Source organism: Haliaeetus albicilla, chromosome 12 (genome assembly GCF_947461875.1).
Source record: "Haliaeetus albicilla chromosome 12, bHalAlb1.1, whole genome shotgun sequence".
Classification (NCBI taxonomy): Eukaryota; Metazoa; Chordata; class Aves; order Accipitriformes; family Accipitridae; genus Haliaeetus; species Haliaeetus albicilla.
The window spans coordinates 15649564-15664149 of NC_091494.1; positions in this window are offsets into that span (position 1 = coordinate 15649564).

The window sequence follows — 14586 nt, forward strand, 5'->3', positions numbered from 1 at the left end:
GGATGCATAATGGTTATCGAGATGATCAGAGGTAAATAAGTTGGGTAAGAGGCATTAGAGTGTGCTTCAGTAATTGAACCATAAAAAGAGAAAGAGGAAAGGAATGTTGTCCAGATTTCAGCACTGCAAGAAAAGGAAAGCCAGGAAGAAGCAGGACTGGGAGGATGGATGTAAATAGGGAGTTTTCAGTGTCAGGTTTGATGTGTATAAAAGGTTGCCAACCACTAGGCTGATGTGGCAAGCAGCTAATGTTTGAGACATACAAGACAGAATATAAGATGACTGGTGCAACGTAGAAAGATATATTATTAATGTAGAACACTCATTGTGCTTTAAAAGAACTTGTGACTACTGCACAGATTCCCTTTGTTCTGTGCTCTCTCTCTAAAGCTGATGTGTCTTGTTTTGAAAGTATACTTGCCTCATTTAACTGTTATCACCAAACTGGCGTAGTGTGTGTCAGAATGTGACAACAGTGACAGCACCGCCAAATTAGGGGGAACCTGCTTTTCCCATGCCTTAAAGTATCATCTGCCTAGAGATATGCGTGGTGAACTCATGGCACTCTGTAGATTTTCTGTCTCTTTAACCATAATTATCAGTGGCAATAATTATTGGTGACAATACAATAATTCTTGATGCTAAAGGTTTTGTACAGGGAACTCAAATTACACACTGGAGTTTAGAAGTCAAAGGAAATAAAGAGATCCCCCCCCCCCCCCCCCCCATTATATTGACAGTTTCTGTCACTGTCTATGCATGGTACTTGTTAGGCCACCTGGCATGCTGAGAAGAATGTAAAGGAACTTAGGACATGTCTAAAACTGTGAGTATCCTCTATTCATGAAGATGATTATGATGTCTAGTGCATTTATTCCCATCATGCCTTAGCTTTTGGAAGGTATGTTGACAATACAAATCTGTGTTGAAGATTTTGAATTAGTAATTTGTGGAGTATTTTTGGGTGCTGACTAATAGCAAGCAGAAAGTTGCTTTTCTGGCAAACTAATTAAAAGAAACATCAGAGGGCTTGGAAGACAAGAAAGAAAACATAAGGAGAAAACTGAGATGTGAATCTGCTCCTTTGTGAGCACTAGTGTTTTTTTATGGTAAGTTTTATGGAAAATTGTATATTATCAAAGTGGAACTTTAGATTCCATGGTAATCGTAGACAAATTTTGAAGTTTATTATAAGGCAGTTTTCCGTTGTAAAGCATGCAAAGTTTTATATATAAAGGGAGTATGGCAAATGCTCAGTCCCTTTCTGATTTGCAATTTTGGAACAAAACATGCTTTTATTAACAAACATCGATTGATTAAAGTAAAACAATTTTGTGAAAATGTATCAGAGGTTTTGAACTTCTGTCTCAATGCAGATTGCTTTCCATCAGAAATCTGTATGGTTTTCTTGAGGTTTTCTGTAGGGCCAAATAATCCATGAATGTTCTTTGCCAATAGGATAGAAACCATTAACAGGAGAAAAATAAAAATTTAGGTAACTTCAGTCTTTCTGAAATGACAAGAATTACGGTTTATGAAAAATGTCAGAAAAGTCCATTTTGTATTTAACTAGCATAAGATCAAATTCCAAGTGTTGAATAATGTTGTGAATCAGAAAATCACAGGTCAGGCTTTTGATCTTTTGTTTATTTATATGCAGAAAAGATACCCTCTGACTTCTAAACTCCTTATCATTTTCCTAACATTGTTTCATGTGATAATTTCTGTGGCATTTATGCTGCTCACCTGTTCTCTGCTGACCTAGTTAGAATGATGATTTAAATTTAGTATATTGTGTTTGTTATTTCTGATTAGCTGGGATGTAATCACTCCTTCAACAAATCTCATCAAGTGACTTGAGACTGAGTTGCATTTAGCTTGAACAAACAGAGAATAGATCTGTATCTCTGATTTCACGCATTCATTTTGATCATCCTATTCACCTGAATTCAACACTAGTTTGCCATATTGAACTATTCTTTCATTTTGGAGCCAAAGGCTGCTCAGCTCATACAAAATGGAATAGAAATACCAAAGTCTGAAGTAGACATGGGTAAGAATTCTATATTTGTTCACCCCTGAAGCCCCTGGGGTTAGAAAAACACTTCCGCTAAGTTTAAGTCATTTTTTTCCCCTATATGTGTAGAGATCCAAAACTGTTACTTCAGTCTCCCCTCAAATTAACACTTGGAATGAGGGCTCTGTCACTTTATACGTGATTCAGCCTGATGCTTCACAGTACATAGGGAGATTTATTCAATCCTGTAAAGAAAAGACTTTAATCTAGTGTACCATGCCCAGTCAACAATATTTCCTTGTTCTGTAGTCATAGCTTAGCACTTGTTAGTAATCATACTAGTGACTATAGCTAAGTACAAAAACCAGCTGAACAAAGCCAGGTAAATTTGGCTTATTTGGTACTGTATATTAATGATAGTGCACAATGGCACAAACCTGTTAATGTATGACTTGCATTGTTAGCTCTTTTCAGCACTGTGAAAATACTGTCCCGTGTTGCATGCGTTTCTTTTAAAAGCATTTTGAAGTTCTAACTGTACAATGATGTGTATCTGTACTAAGGCTTTTGTGTATGAGACTGATTTGTTCTCACTGAATGAAGGAACAATTATGTTCTCAAAAGAGGATTTAGAGAGAGATGCAGTATTAGACAAGATTGGAAATAACACATTGGTAGTGAAGGATATTGAATTACGCAAGTTGACTGCCAGAGTGTATTCCTGCATAATGATTTTGGCCATTACAATGAAATACACTATTAAGGGAATAAAAGATTGTCAATAAGGTATTTAAGCCTCCACTGCTGAAGCTAGAATACTTATATTTTACCTTTTAATAGCAAATAAGATACTTCACCTTATCAAACTGCAATAGGTTAGGAGAAAATTTCTGTTCTTTAGTGTTGTATATTAGCCTTAGGGTGAAGGTGGGGTTAAATTCCTCTGCTTAATGCACATTTGTTTTTTTCGTAAAGCTAATCTTGTAATTTCTCACAGGACTGGCAATCTTGGGAGAAATGAGCTAGTACTGAGATTAAATTACCTCTCACCCTAAAGGAGGCAAAGGATATTCTTGGATGAATGGCTCAGCATGATACACATTACAGATAACTACAGTGTTGCATAATAGAAGTCTTGGCTTTTGGCTATGGAAAGAGCTTTAGTCTTGCTTCTAGTAGCATAACTGTCTGGAAAATAATTCAAGGCTTTTTGGAATAATTCAGTTTTACTGAAAGTCTTTAGAATCAGACTGTCCCATTTTAAGTTGTCTGTTAACTACTGATCTCAGAATTTTCAGTAATGGCTGGAGCCATTAATACAGTGACTTTCTGGCTCAAGAGTGTACAGTGTTGACTTTTTTGATGAAATGTGCAGTATACTGGAATTTAAGTACTGGTTTTTGATTTATACAACAATCAGTGATACAATCCCTTTTTTCAACGGAGCAATCAATTTAAAGTTTTTAAAGCTCTCACACGGATTCTTACAGATTTAAAGACAAGAAACTGTGTAATGCTTTCAGTGATTACTTAAAATTAAGTTATTGGAATGAATGAATCTAAGAAAAGGTAGATAAAAACCACAAATGTATTTAAAACAGGTTTTGCAGTCTGTTTCTTGATTATTGTTTCTTGAAAGCACTGATTCTTCTTTTCTGAAACAGACTAAATTGTAATAGAGTATAGAGCCATAGAAGGGGTTGAATAATAATCCTTTAATATCTTATTTAATGCCTATTACACAATTACTTTTATCTTGTAGTAGATTATTTTTCATTATTTTCATCCAGTCCATGTGAGAATAACAAGAAATTGCTAGCTCAGCAGAAAGTAGGGGTATTAAAATATATGAGTGGTTATTAAAAGCCTTAAGAGAGGGAAGTTTTTCAAGAAAAAGTCTGGATTGAATGAAATTAGAGTACCTATTAAAATTATTAAGATAGCACAACTGTGGCTCATAGTTCAAAAAGTCGAGTGTTTCTTGAGAGTGCAATATCCCTTCATTTGCCAGTAGTGCAGAATTAAGGAGAGAGATCCACTTAGTGCTTTTTGATGTGTCTGTGGAAAAACTGGATGAATTCAGCAGGTTTTTTTGGATATGCTTTGGTTGGAGATGTAAGACATGGTGCTCAAAATGGCAGAGAATCTAATAGAGAGGCAAGATGAATGGGATGTTTAACCAGTGAAATTAAAACTTGGGCTGTGGGCTGGTAAGAAGCTCTTACAAAGTAGTTGTCAATCACAAATATCAACAACTTTTGTATAAATGCATAGAAACATTAGTTAAAAATAATGGTTTGAGAGATCAGGTAAATGAAGGAGCTGGAATATATTGGTGTTGATTTTAATCTTTTGATTAGTTCTGAATCACTTTTGGAAAATCCTTAACTGAAAATATTTAAGTTGACAGTATGATCCACAGTTTTATGTTGATGTGAGACTTTGATACTTACTAAAAAGTTGTAGAAAAAGCAAATCCATTGTGGAATCTAGTATTGAGATGAATTTGGGGGCTAGTAAGGGCCCATGTAAAAATAAGAGTAATAAGGGACTGAATTTCTGTTAAGAACCAAATAAGAATTGCACTGAAATGGCAGCAAATTCAGTGAAGATGATAAATAGAAGACACTTATTTGTGATAATGAACCTTACAGTTGCCCAGAAAAAAGACAGAATAACTTATTTTAGACAAGAGGAGATCTCTCAGTATGAATTTTCAGCAATAGGAAAGACATGCCTTTAACAGAAAAATGGCCATTCAGTGTATGAGGAAAGAATGTAGTAGGTGAAAGACAGACAGAGAATAAGAGGAGAAAGCAGAATGCTTTTCTGTCCCCTGCCCCTTGGTGATCCCCCATTCCCACTGAGGAGACAAAGGGGGGAAAAAAAAGGGGGGGAAAAAAAGGGGGGAGGGGGGGAGGGCAGAATCCAGGGAAGGTAAAGATCAACAACAAATGAATGATTTCTTTCTTTTTATATATTGAATGACTATGACAGGCTTTTCTCTATAATTTATTTTATAAGAATCTGCTTCATAATAACAAATACTGCAACACTAAATGCTAGAGTAAGTTCCAGTGCAAGTTACAAAATATCATTTACATTTCTGAAATAGGATCATTAGCACATAATTTTCCAATAGTATTCTGAGACTGAAGTTGGCTGAGCTTGGGACTCCCAGTCTTTTTTGATTTTTCTTTAAAAAAAAAAAAAAAAAATCAGTGCTCTTTCTTCCTGTATAGGGAAAAGTTGGCTTCCGTGACATGTTATTGGAGTGAAACTATGAATTTCATCCATTACTTCCACCATCTGGACTTTGTGTAGATGGGTGAGTAGACATCTGAGTTAGATAAAGAATACATTTAACTGAGTTTCTTAATTTCTTTATCTAGGTGATCAGAGCTATTAGTAGAAATGGCTGAAGGACAAATTTTTGATAATGTATCGACAAAGATAAACAGTTATAGTAGGACGGTCTTAAAAGGTAATAATAGCAGTGATCATAAATCTGTGACGGTCAAGAAATTATTACCATCAACAAGAATAGGTCTTATGGAGTTGTTGTGATGATTCTTGTTCTGACTGTTGTTTGTATCATTATGTGCTGTTAATATAAGGGAGTAAAAACTCCTTCAGTAAAGTCTCTAGCTGTTCTTTGTCTGTTACCTGCAGAAATAGGTAATGTGAATAAGCTGCTCGAGTTCTACATTATCAAATTAATAATCAATTTCATGCTACTCGATAAGGATCTTTACATACAGTTTGCTGGCCTTGTCATGGCATCCAAACACTTTCTTTCTCCTTCAGTATTTGATAATTTCAGTGATGTTTCTGATCTCTTTTTTGCCATCTGGGGAAGCAGCACGAGCAGCACAGGGAAATGACAGGGAACCCCCATCACAATGTTAATGTCTTCAGACAGAAGAGGGACCATTAAAGTTAAAACTCCTCCACATCTGCTTTAGATCCACCAACCCTTGAACTGCCTGATATGCTGATTGTGTGGGCAATTCTAACAGCTGCCTTACCCTGAGAGAGCCAGCAACCCCGTTTCCAGAGGAGCTGTGTTTTCAGAAGAGTTTCACTTATTCCGTGCAAATCTCTCTCTTGCTCTCTCTAATTTTTAAAAGAGATTCTTTGTCACCTCCCTGCTACATGTAGATTGTGTGTCAGGTGGCTGACACACAAAAGGCCTCAATCTCTTAAGAAGCTGCCTCCAGAACACCTAATAGACTGTCAGTTTGAATGTTTAAATGAGGCACAGCAAGGGAGGGAATAATGCTTTTAACAAAAGGGTGGTGGGTAGACTAGAAAAAACACTCAGCTCCACTGACAAGGTAACTAGAAATGTAGTACTTGCAGTAGAAGGGAGAGATTGATGAAGGCATCAGTAACAGGTGAAAAATGGTGCTCAGATCAGGGCTACTAACAGGAAATAGAGAAAGTATTTATGGCTGTAGAGAAAAGCAGGTAAGGAATCAGATTAGGATTAGAATTACATTAAGCAGATTGTCTCCTTTGTAGGGTGCAGCGCTGTTTTGTCTCCCCTTGTGATGATTGTTTGAGTGGTATTTTAAAGATACCTCTATGTATGTAATACAGTTTTGTGCATTACTGAGCCCTGCAAATTAGTGTTTGCACATCTTGCAGATGTTTTATGCCACTACACATAGGTGCAGCTTCAAAACTATACATGGCATTATTTGGGTTAGGGATTCAGAACTTAATTCCTAGATGTCAGCAGCATCTCAGATTGCCTTGCACACAAATGAAATGGGGAAGGTTAGAAATCACTGGAAAAGGTTGATTCTACTTTGATATATTTGAACATTGCCAGTATGAAAGCACATTTACTTTGGTACACGTTCCTTTTTCAGTAAGGCCTATTTTTTTAAAGCTGCGGAATAATATTTTGATACTCGTATTTCACTTGCCACATGTGCTGCTTCTTCCTGCCAAGAAATTATAAGCAAATACACTTTGGTTTGAAGGTTGGGGGTTTTTGTTGTTGTTGTTGTTTTGGGTTTTTTTAATGACTGTAACCATAGCTAACTAACTCATACTCTGTGCAAATACAGTTTCATGAAGTGGTGGATTTCTCTTGGACTGTATGTTTGACTGTTGTTCACTGGTACTAAGAGACTGGTTACATGAATTGCATGTTATCATTTCAGCTCTGCTGGCTGACAGACTGCAGTCAACAGTTACAAATAGTGGAAAAGCATTTCTACCATGAATAGAAAAGCACTGTTTAATAACAAATGAAAGATCTGTGGGAGGAAAAGTTATCCTCCATGATATATGGGTATGAACTTCTGTTCCTATGTTTATGGAAAAGTGTGTGAAAAAGAGCATATACTGGTCAGAACTACTTGACTCTGTCAGGATGTTGAGAATGTGCCACAATTAAATCATATGTTGCTTCCTCTTTATACTTATCTTACCTATCTGATGTGGTGTTAATATTGAGAAGGTATTCAACTACAATCTCTCCCATGTGATCTCCACATCTCCTCATATCATAATTGGATATCCAGTTCATTCATACTGTGGGGCAGTTAAAAAAACTTTTCCAAATTTCATTTCACAGGGATGAGTGGTTTATAGATAATTGTATAGAAATTGCAATATTTAATTGTATAGAAAATGTGATATTTATTCTGCATTTAAAAAAGAATATGTTAATACAGAAAGTTTTAGTTCCAGAGTTGCAGCCTTATGACAGTCTTCTGATATTTGTGGCATATTTCAAAGGCTAGTGGGTTTGAAAAATTTGTGTGGGCTCCCTTTTTAAAAACTGCTTAGTGTAGTACTACTGAAAACTTATTTGAAGATTATTTTCTTTGCTGGTTTTTTTTTAATGTGCATTTATGAAGGGGAGACAACTCTAAAATAATAGGTTCTTTAGCCAGAGTAAGGTTTGGCTGAAGAGTTCATGTCTTGAAAATTCAATTTGATGGTACCCAGTAGTTCCAAGATACGCCTTCTTTCCAAGCTGGAGACTTGTGTGAATTAGCTTTATATTATTTTTATCATTTTTTTGGTGAGATTTCTCTTATTTCTTTACTATGAATATAGTTATGAGTGCATCTTTACTTCTAAGAAATACATGTATGCACTTAATATTGCAATCGAAGATGTTTTATAGTATGTATGAAATAATAATAAGAAAAATATTAGAAGTTTCTTAGGTTTGCATGAGAAAGGACATACAAAGCAAATATTAGTGTTGCTGTAATGTAGAATAATTTATTTTTAAATTTTTTTTCTGTGCCTGATTTCTGTCTCATTGTTGGGAAATCTTTAAGATAACATTAATTTCAACACAATAAAAAAACCCTATAGGATAGCAACTGAAACTTATTTCTGCACAGACTACCTCATTACAGCAGCCTTTTCTGATTTCATCCTGAACCTGTTCACTCATGGATAGTACTACTACCTTTAACTCAGTTTAAATCTGTTAGGTACTGCCAGTTACTATGATGGGCAGTGATCCTGGAAGCAGAAGGTATGTATATATGAATCTCAGACTTAATGCAGGATTAAAGCAGCATGGCAGACATTAGTCAGAATTACTGTTAATATGCAAATATAAGATGATCTATGGAAAGGGGAAGAGCCTCCAGCATTTTTGTCTACTTTGAACTTTTAAACATTTTCTAGTATGATGTTAATATTCAGAGTAAATATATCCAAACTGATCATGTATTTTTTTCAACTACTTTCCATTCTGTGTTCAGAACAAGAAGTCTAATAAATTCCAGCATTTAAGTTTCAGTGTATTAGAGGGAAAATTATATGTAATTAAAATACATATATTTTTCTATACAACTGTACAAGGAAAATGCAAGTCATCTTCTGTACCTGTGCTGCTTCCATAACTCCAAACATCAGTGGTGACCAAGCTTACTTTGCAGTGTCCCATCATGCCATCATCTAGCCTAAGACAGGAGCTAGATGCTGTGGTAGTAAAATAACTGCACTTGATCTATTCTTGCACTGCTTGTTACCAGGACCAGAGGGGTCTGCATTGGCTCTAGAGAAAGTTTTAGATTTCAAGAGTGGGTGTAGGTGTATTTCCTCAGCTAGTGTAGTCCAGTGCAGCTTTGTCCAAACAGCTACAGGACTGTAGGAAAGGTGCTTTTGTTGTAGCGAGGACTTTGCTATTGGGAGATAAGACAGACAATAATGGATACAATAATGTTGCCCTGTTTACTGCTGTTTGCTGTTTATACGATTTGTTTCTAGAGCTTAAAGACTGAAGTGGCATGACGGGAATACAGACAGAAGCTGTTCGTGGTGTTTTCTCTGATGACTTAAACCCTACTTAAAAATGTAACCTAAAATCCTAGCAGGGTATCTTACCTCTAACTTGGTTGCAGACAGAATTTCTGTACAGATGTTAGATCCTAAATACGTATTTATCAAATGGACAATCCAGCTCATGCTCTGTTCTGTGCTATCTCCCTTTCTCTGGCCATCTTGTTCTGTAAAAGGATTTCTCTGCTTGGAATGCTGGACTGTGAGCACAGAACATGAATCATGCACTTGAAAGGATTGTTTTCAGATGTGTTTACTACAAGAAGGCCACTTCAGAAAATGTTCGGCCTCAGGGGAAAAATTTCTAAGAAGTTAATTAGCATTCACATGCCACATCATGGAGTTGCTCTAAATTGTCAAGCTTGTTTGAGTGTCTCTTTATACTGCTATAGATTGATGTGTGCTGGAGAGGAAGAGCCACCCATGTTCTCAATAAATGGCATCACTGGTCTGCAAAGCTTGTAGCTAAGTCCAAGCTTTAGGCTTTTGTCTTGCATTCATTTTGGAAACTCTAACCAGCCTCTTCTGCTTTCTTCAAGAAAGATGGAAAGAAGAGGTCTGTTTCTCACTGACACTGTAAAATACCTTTCCAGTGCTTGGATTTACTCCATGATGATTTTCCATAGAAATTGGACTGTGTGTTTGTTTTGGTTTGGTTTGTTTTTTTTTTCCAAAAATGAGTGGCCCCAAAAGAAAGCCATTGTCACTGAAAAGAAAGAAAAAAAAAAAAAGAAGTCACTGTCTCTTTCTTCCTCCCTAGCCCTGAATGCTGGATCCACTCATGCCTTTGGCTACCTGTTTTGCTGATAACTTGCCAGTTAACAGGTGGCAAGTCCCATGTTGCTGGATGTTATTAAATAAACAGTTTTCCAGATGGCTATAATATTACATCTTTAAATAAAAGTACACAAGCTTAGTGTCAGCATCTTATTTATGGAATGCTTTTGGCTCCTGAACTGCTTGTTGAAATTGTTGTAAGCCATTTGGTCACTGAGAAGTAATTGTATATTACTGTAGACAACAAGCTGTTTGCATTAATTAGCAATCAAAGCATATTGCCAAATGGGGAATAACATGTCTTTGACGTCTCTGCAGATCCTGGTAACTGAAGCAGTGCAAAACCATGGATTCTCCTTTGCTGCATGTTTATAGCATGAACTTCCAGTCCATCTGCCCATATAGCCATCTGCAAAATCACTAGGGCAACAGCTGGTAGAAATAAAATCTAAGGTTGGAGAAACAGCATATGAAGGTACAGGGGAGTTTGTGAAAAGCAATTGCCTTTTGCAGTAAAAGTAGCTTTTGTGAGTATTTCATGCAGTTTCCAAAATGGGAAAACTTTGAATGTTGTCTTGTTCATAAGCATGCTGTTTTCACCGGTTAAGGAAGAGATATAGCAAGTGTGATCAGAAGTAACTTGAACCAGCTTTAGGGAAATAAAATAAAGCATGATAGAAGGGCAAAACCTTCTGAAGGTTTCACTGTAAGCTACCTTGGATGAGGTAATGTACAGACAATAGATGGTACTGATCACATGGAATTAACCTCAGAAAGGATTAAAATCTTGCCATTCCCTGTCTCTCCCACTGTGGTTTTGAAGGTATTGAAGTTAAAGCTGTTTGTCTTTGGACAGCAAAGCTTCCACAGAAGCACATTTGGATGTAGAAGGTGCCCTTAGATTGAACAGTTAGATGTGATATCCTTTTTGTTGTTGTTGTTGAAAGAGCGTTAAAAGACTGGGAAAAACTTTGCAAGAGATCAGGAACTTTGTTCCACATGGACAAAGACTGACCATAAAAAAAAAAAAAATCATCTAGAATTGACACTACAAATAATGCTGTGGGGTTTTTCCCATTTATCCAGTTAACTTTCCCCATCCCTTGTAAAATATAAATATTATGTGATATCAAGTGTGTTCTAAACAGCAATTTTGTATGATATGCACTCAGAAAACCCTGAGGTTCTTAGTATTTCTTATGTAGGGCTGTTTTTCTTCCTCAACAAGCTTTTTGAAAATGTTCTTAGTAGTAGGAAAGTTTCATGTGAAAAATTAGGAGTAAAGAACCCAGAATAGTCTGGACCTAGTGGCAAAAGCTTTCGTATGGGGGGGTGGGAGCTGTGGGTTTAAAAGTTTTGAACTCTGGAGTCTCACATGTCTCCTTGCTTGGTAGTCCCAGCTGCAATTTTTGGTCAGGTGTTCCTGTTTGCCTTTTTTTGTCTGATCTCCAGAGAAATCTTGGTTGACAAAGTTTGTCAGGTTTTGTATGTTTCTAGAAGAAATTAAATATTAACTGCATGCTATATCAATTTGTCTTTTAAAATCAAATTAATTTTGTACGCTTAAGGTGGCTTTAAGAATTATCTTCCTGGACCTATGCAAAATAACTGCATGTGTCACTGGGAACTGTTGTGCTACAGTGGTGGATTGGAATAATTTTCTGTATGTGTTTTGTAGTGCAAGTGATAAGATCAGTTCTGACTCCAGAGCTTTGAAATATTGTGGCATTTTAAATTACTGAATGAATGGGAATTGAGTACTAAAATAGTTTGGGGGCCTTTTAAATAGTTTGAGAGCTGTGTTTTGTTGCAGTAGCTACCAGAAGCCAGCCAGAACAGCAGTATGCATATGAACCTAAGCATGCATATTTGTACCTAGCTAGTAAATGTAGCTATTTGAAATCCAGCTGTGCCTGTGTGGTTTCTGCCTATTCTTTTGTGTTATGTAGAAAGTAAAGACACAATGGGAGAGAGGAAGGAAAAATACGTTCAAGTACAGATCAGTGCTTTGCATTTCGACTTTTTTTGAAGGAATGCATGTATCAGGAAATGCTTTTATTCATTTATGCTATGCTTAAGAATTAAAAATACTTGCTACTAAAATTGCCAGGTTCTCTGAGTTATTAAGCACAGTATAATGAACCCATTGCAGAAAATAACTAGAATGTGATCTATGTCTGCAGAGGAAGCAAAGGAGCAAAACGCATTAAAAAATAAATTAATGTAATGCAAAATAACCTTAGTTCCACTGCACAGAAATTTATAATTGCACTGATCTTGTTAAGCTGCTGTTCCAGGAGATGCTGCACATTCTATGCAGAAGTACAGTATGATTATGAGTGTCATTCAAAATTAGGATCTTTCATAATTGGAGTGTTTCGTACATGCATTTAGCGTGTGCAGGTAGGGACGTTTCAATGAAGCAAGGTACCTTCTAGACAGCAACTCTTAACAAACAACTCCCACAGGGGTTTGGGGGTGTCCTTTTGTAGTGTTTCTGAGTTTTGGCTTTTTTTTCATCCCCCCCCCCCCCCCCCCCAAGACATATTGCTTTTTTGTTTATTTTCAAAGGTCAGTGCGCTGACATAATCTTTTAGGATCTTTTTCATGCCTCCAGCGTTATATTGGAGGTCAGGGCTGCAGTGTCAGCTCTTAGTGGCTTGCAAGGGAGGGATATGACTGAATTGATTTTGGAATAACTAAACAAATTTCTGTGATAGGATAAGCAAAGCTAAAGCATCTTCACCAAAAGTTACAAACTCTCAGCATAACTGGCCAATAAAAAAATAACAAAAATTCTCCCTTGCTCTGCTATCTTTCAGGATAGCATCTCTTCTAGAATGTTTTTCACAACTTCAGAGAATTCACAGGCCTTAGCTGCATGCGACTTTAGTTACAGATTCAGGAGTTGTTACTCTTTCTTAGACAGCTTCTTGAGGAAACTGGTGTCCTGTGTACTCCCTAGGGAAAATGCAACTGTGAGCAGAGGAACAGTGTATGATGATGAAGGACATTTAATAGGGGATCATTTAGAGGGGTTTTCTGCCAATAATGCATACATCTGAAATATGATCATGGATTCAGGCAGCTTTCTTGCCTGCTCAGGGAGATGTACAAAGCCATGTGTATGCCTGTGAAGTTTGACCGAAAGATGAATATGTGCATGAGAGGTAACAGAGTAGCTCATTTCCACAGCAGCTGCAAAATGGTAGTAGTAACTGACAAAAGTGGAAGGCACAAAGAGAGGAGACTGGAATGGGAAGGGTGGGCAATGAATCTCAGTGCTGCTGGCGTCATCGTGTTTGGAGGAGCTGGTATATTGGTAGGCTGTCCTTGGATGTGAAGCAGCACTAAGACATTTGTTTACATGCATAGGTAGTCTAATCAAACTAGCAGCCCTACCATTATACTACAGACATCTATTAATAAAGACAGTTTCAATTGAGAATGCCATGGTGCCTGGAAAAAAGCACCTCCATCTAGGGCTTGACAAGAAGAGGGGTTTGGGGATTTTTTTGTTGTTGTGTAAAAATAAGTTTGCCTTTTTTTATTTTGGAAAATATGTTGGACGTTTTCAGATACTTTATTTGCTCTACTTTTTTTTGTTTGAAATATGACAGCATATCGGCAGTTCAAGGGTTGGTGGATCTAAAGCAGATGTGGAGGAGTTTTAACTTTAATGGTCCCTCTTCTGTCTGAAGACATTAACATTGTGATGGGGGTTCCCTGTCATTTCCCTGTGAAATAAAAAAAGGAAAAAAAAAGTGAAATAAATGGATTTTAAAATGCTCCCAAAGTGAGCAAACTGAACTTTTAATTTTGGTCAAAGCAAAAGTTTTAGGCTTTTTTTAACTAAATTTATGACTGTGCTCTTTTTTCTAAAGGCACGTTTATTTGCATGAAGGCCGAGCTGTAAAGGGTGAATGAAGGTGTGCCTAGGAATGAAGTTGAGCAAGATGCTTTCAGCTTGCCTGGCTTTGATTACTTGTCAGGAGCACCTGTTGCTCTGTTACTGAACCTGTTAATTTCATTGTTATGCAGCTCTGCTTTTCATCCATCAGATATATTCAGATGTCCTCTTGGATGGAAAACCACAGAACTAGACAGGAGTGCCCCTGCTAACTGTTGCTTTCTGGAGCGGGTGCAGTTTTGCTTTTGAACCTGGTATGATATTTTAATCTTATATCAGTGTAGTGTTTTGATCTTACACCAATTTTCTTGGCATTGTTCCTCAGACATGAAGATATTAGCCTTAACCAATTCATTCAATAGTTGAGATATTTCATAAAACCAATGCCTGCATACATTTGTTCCCCTTCAGTTTTTTTTTTTTTTCTTGTCACACTTCATTGTGGTGAAAACAATTTATTTGCTGCTCTTGCTAGGATACCTTGGTCTGGCAGTGAAAATAAGATGTCATTTTCAGTGTCTCATTTGATCATCAACATAGACAGCCATCAAGAAAATAT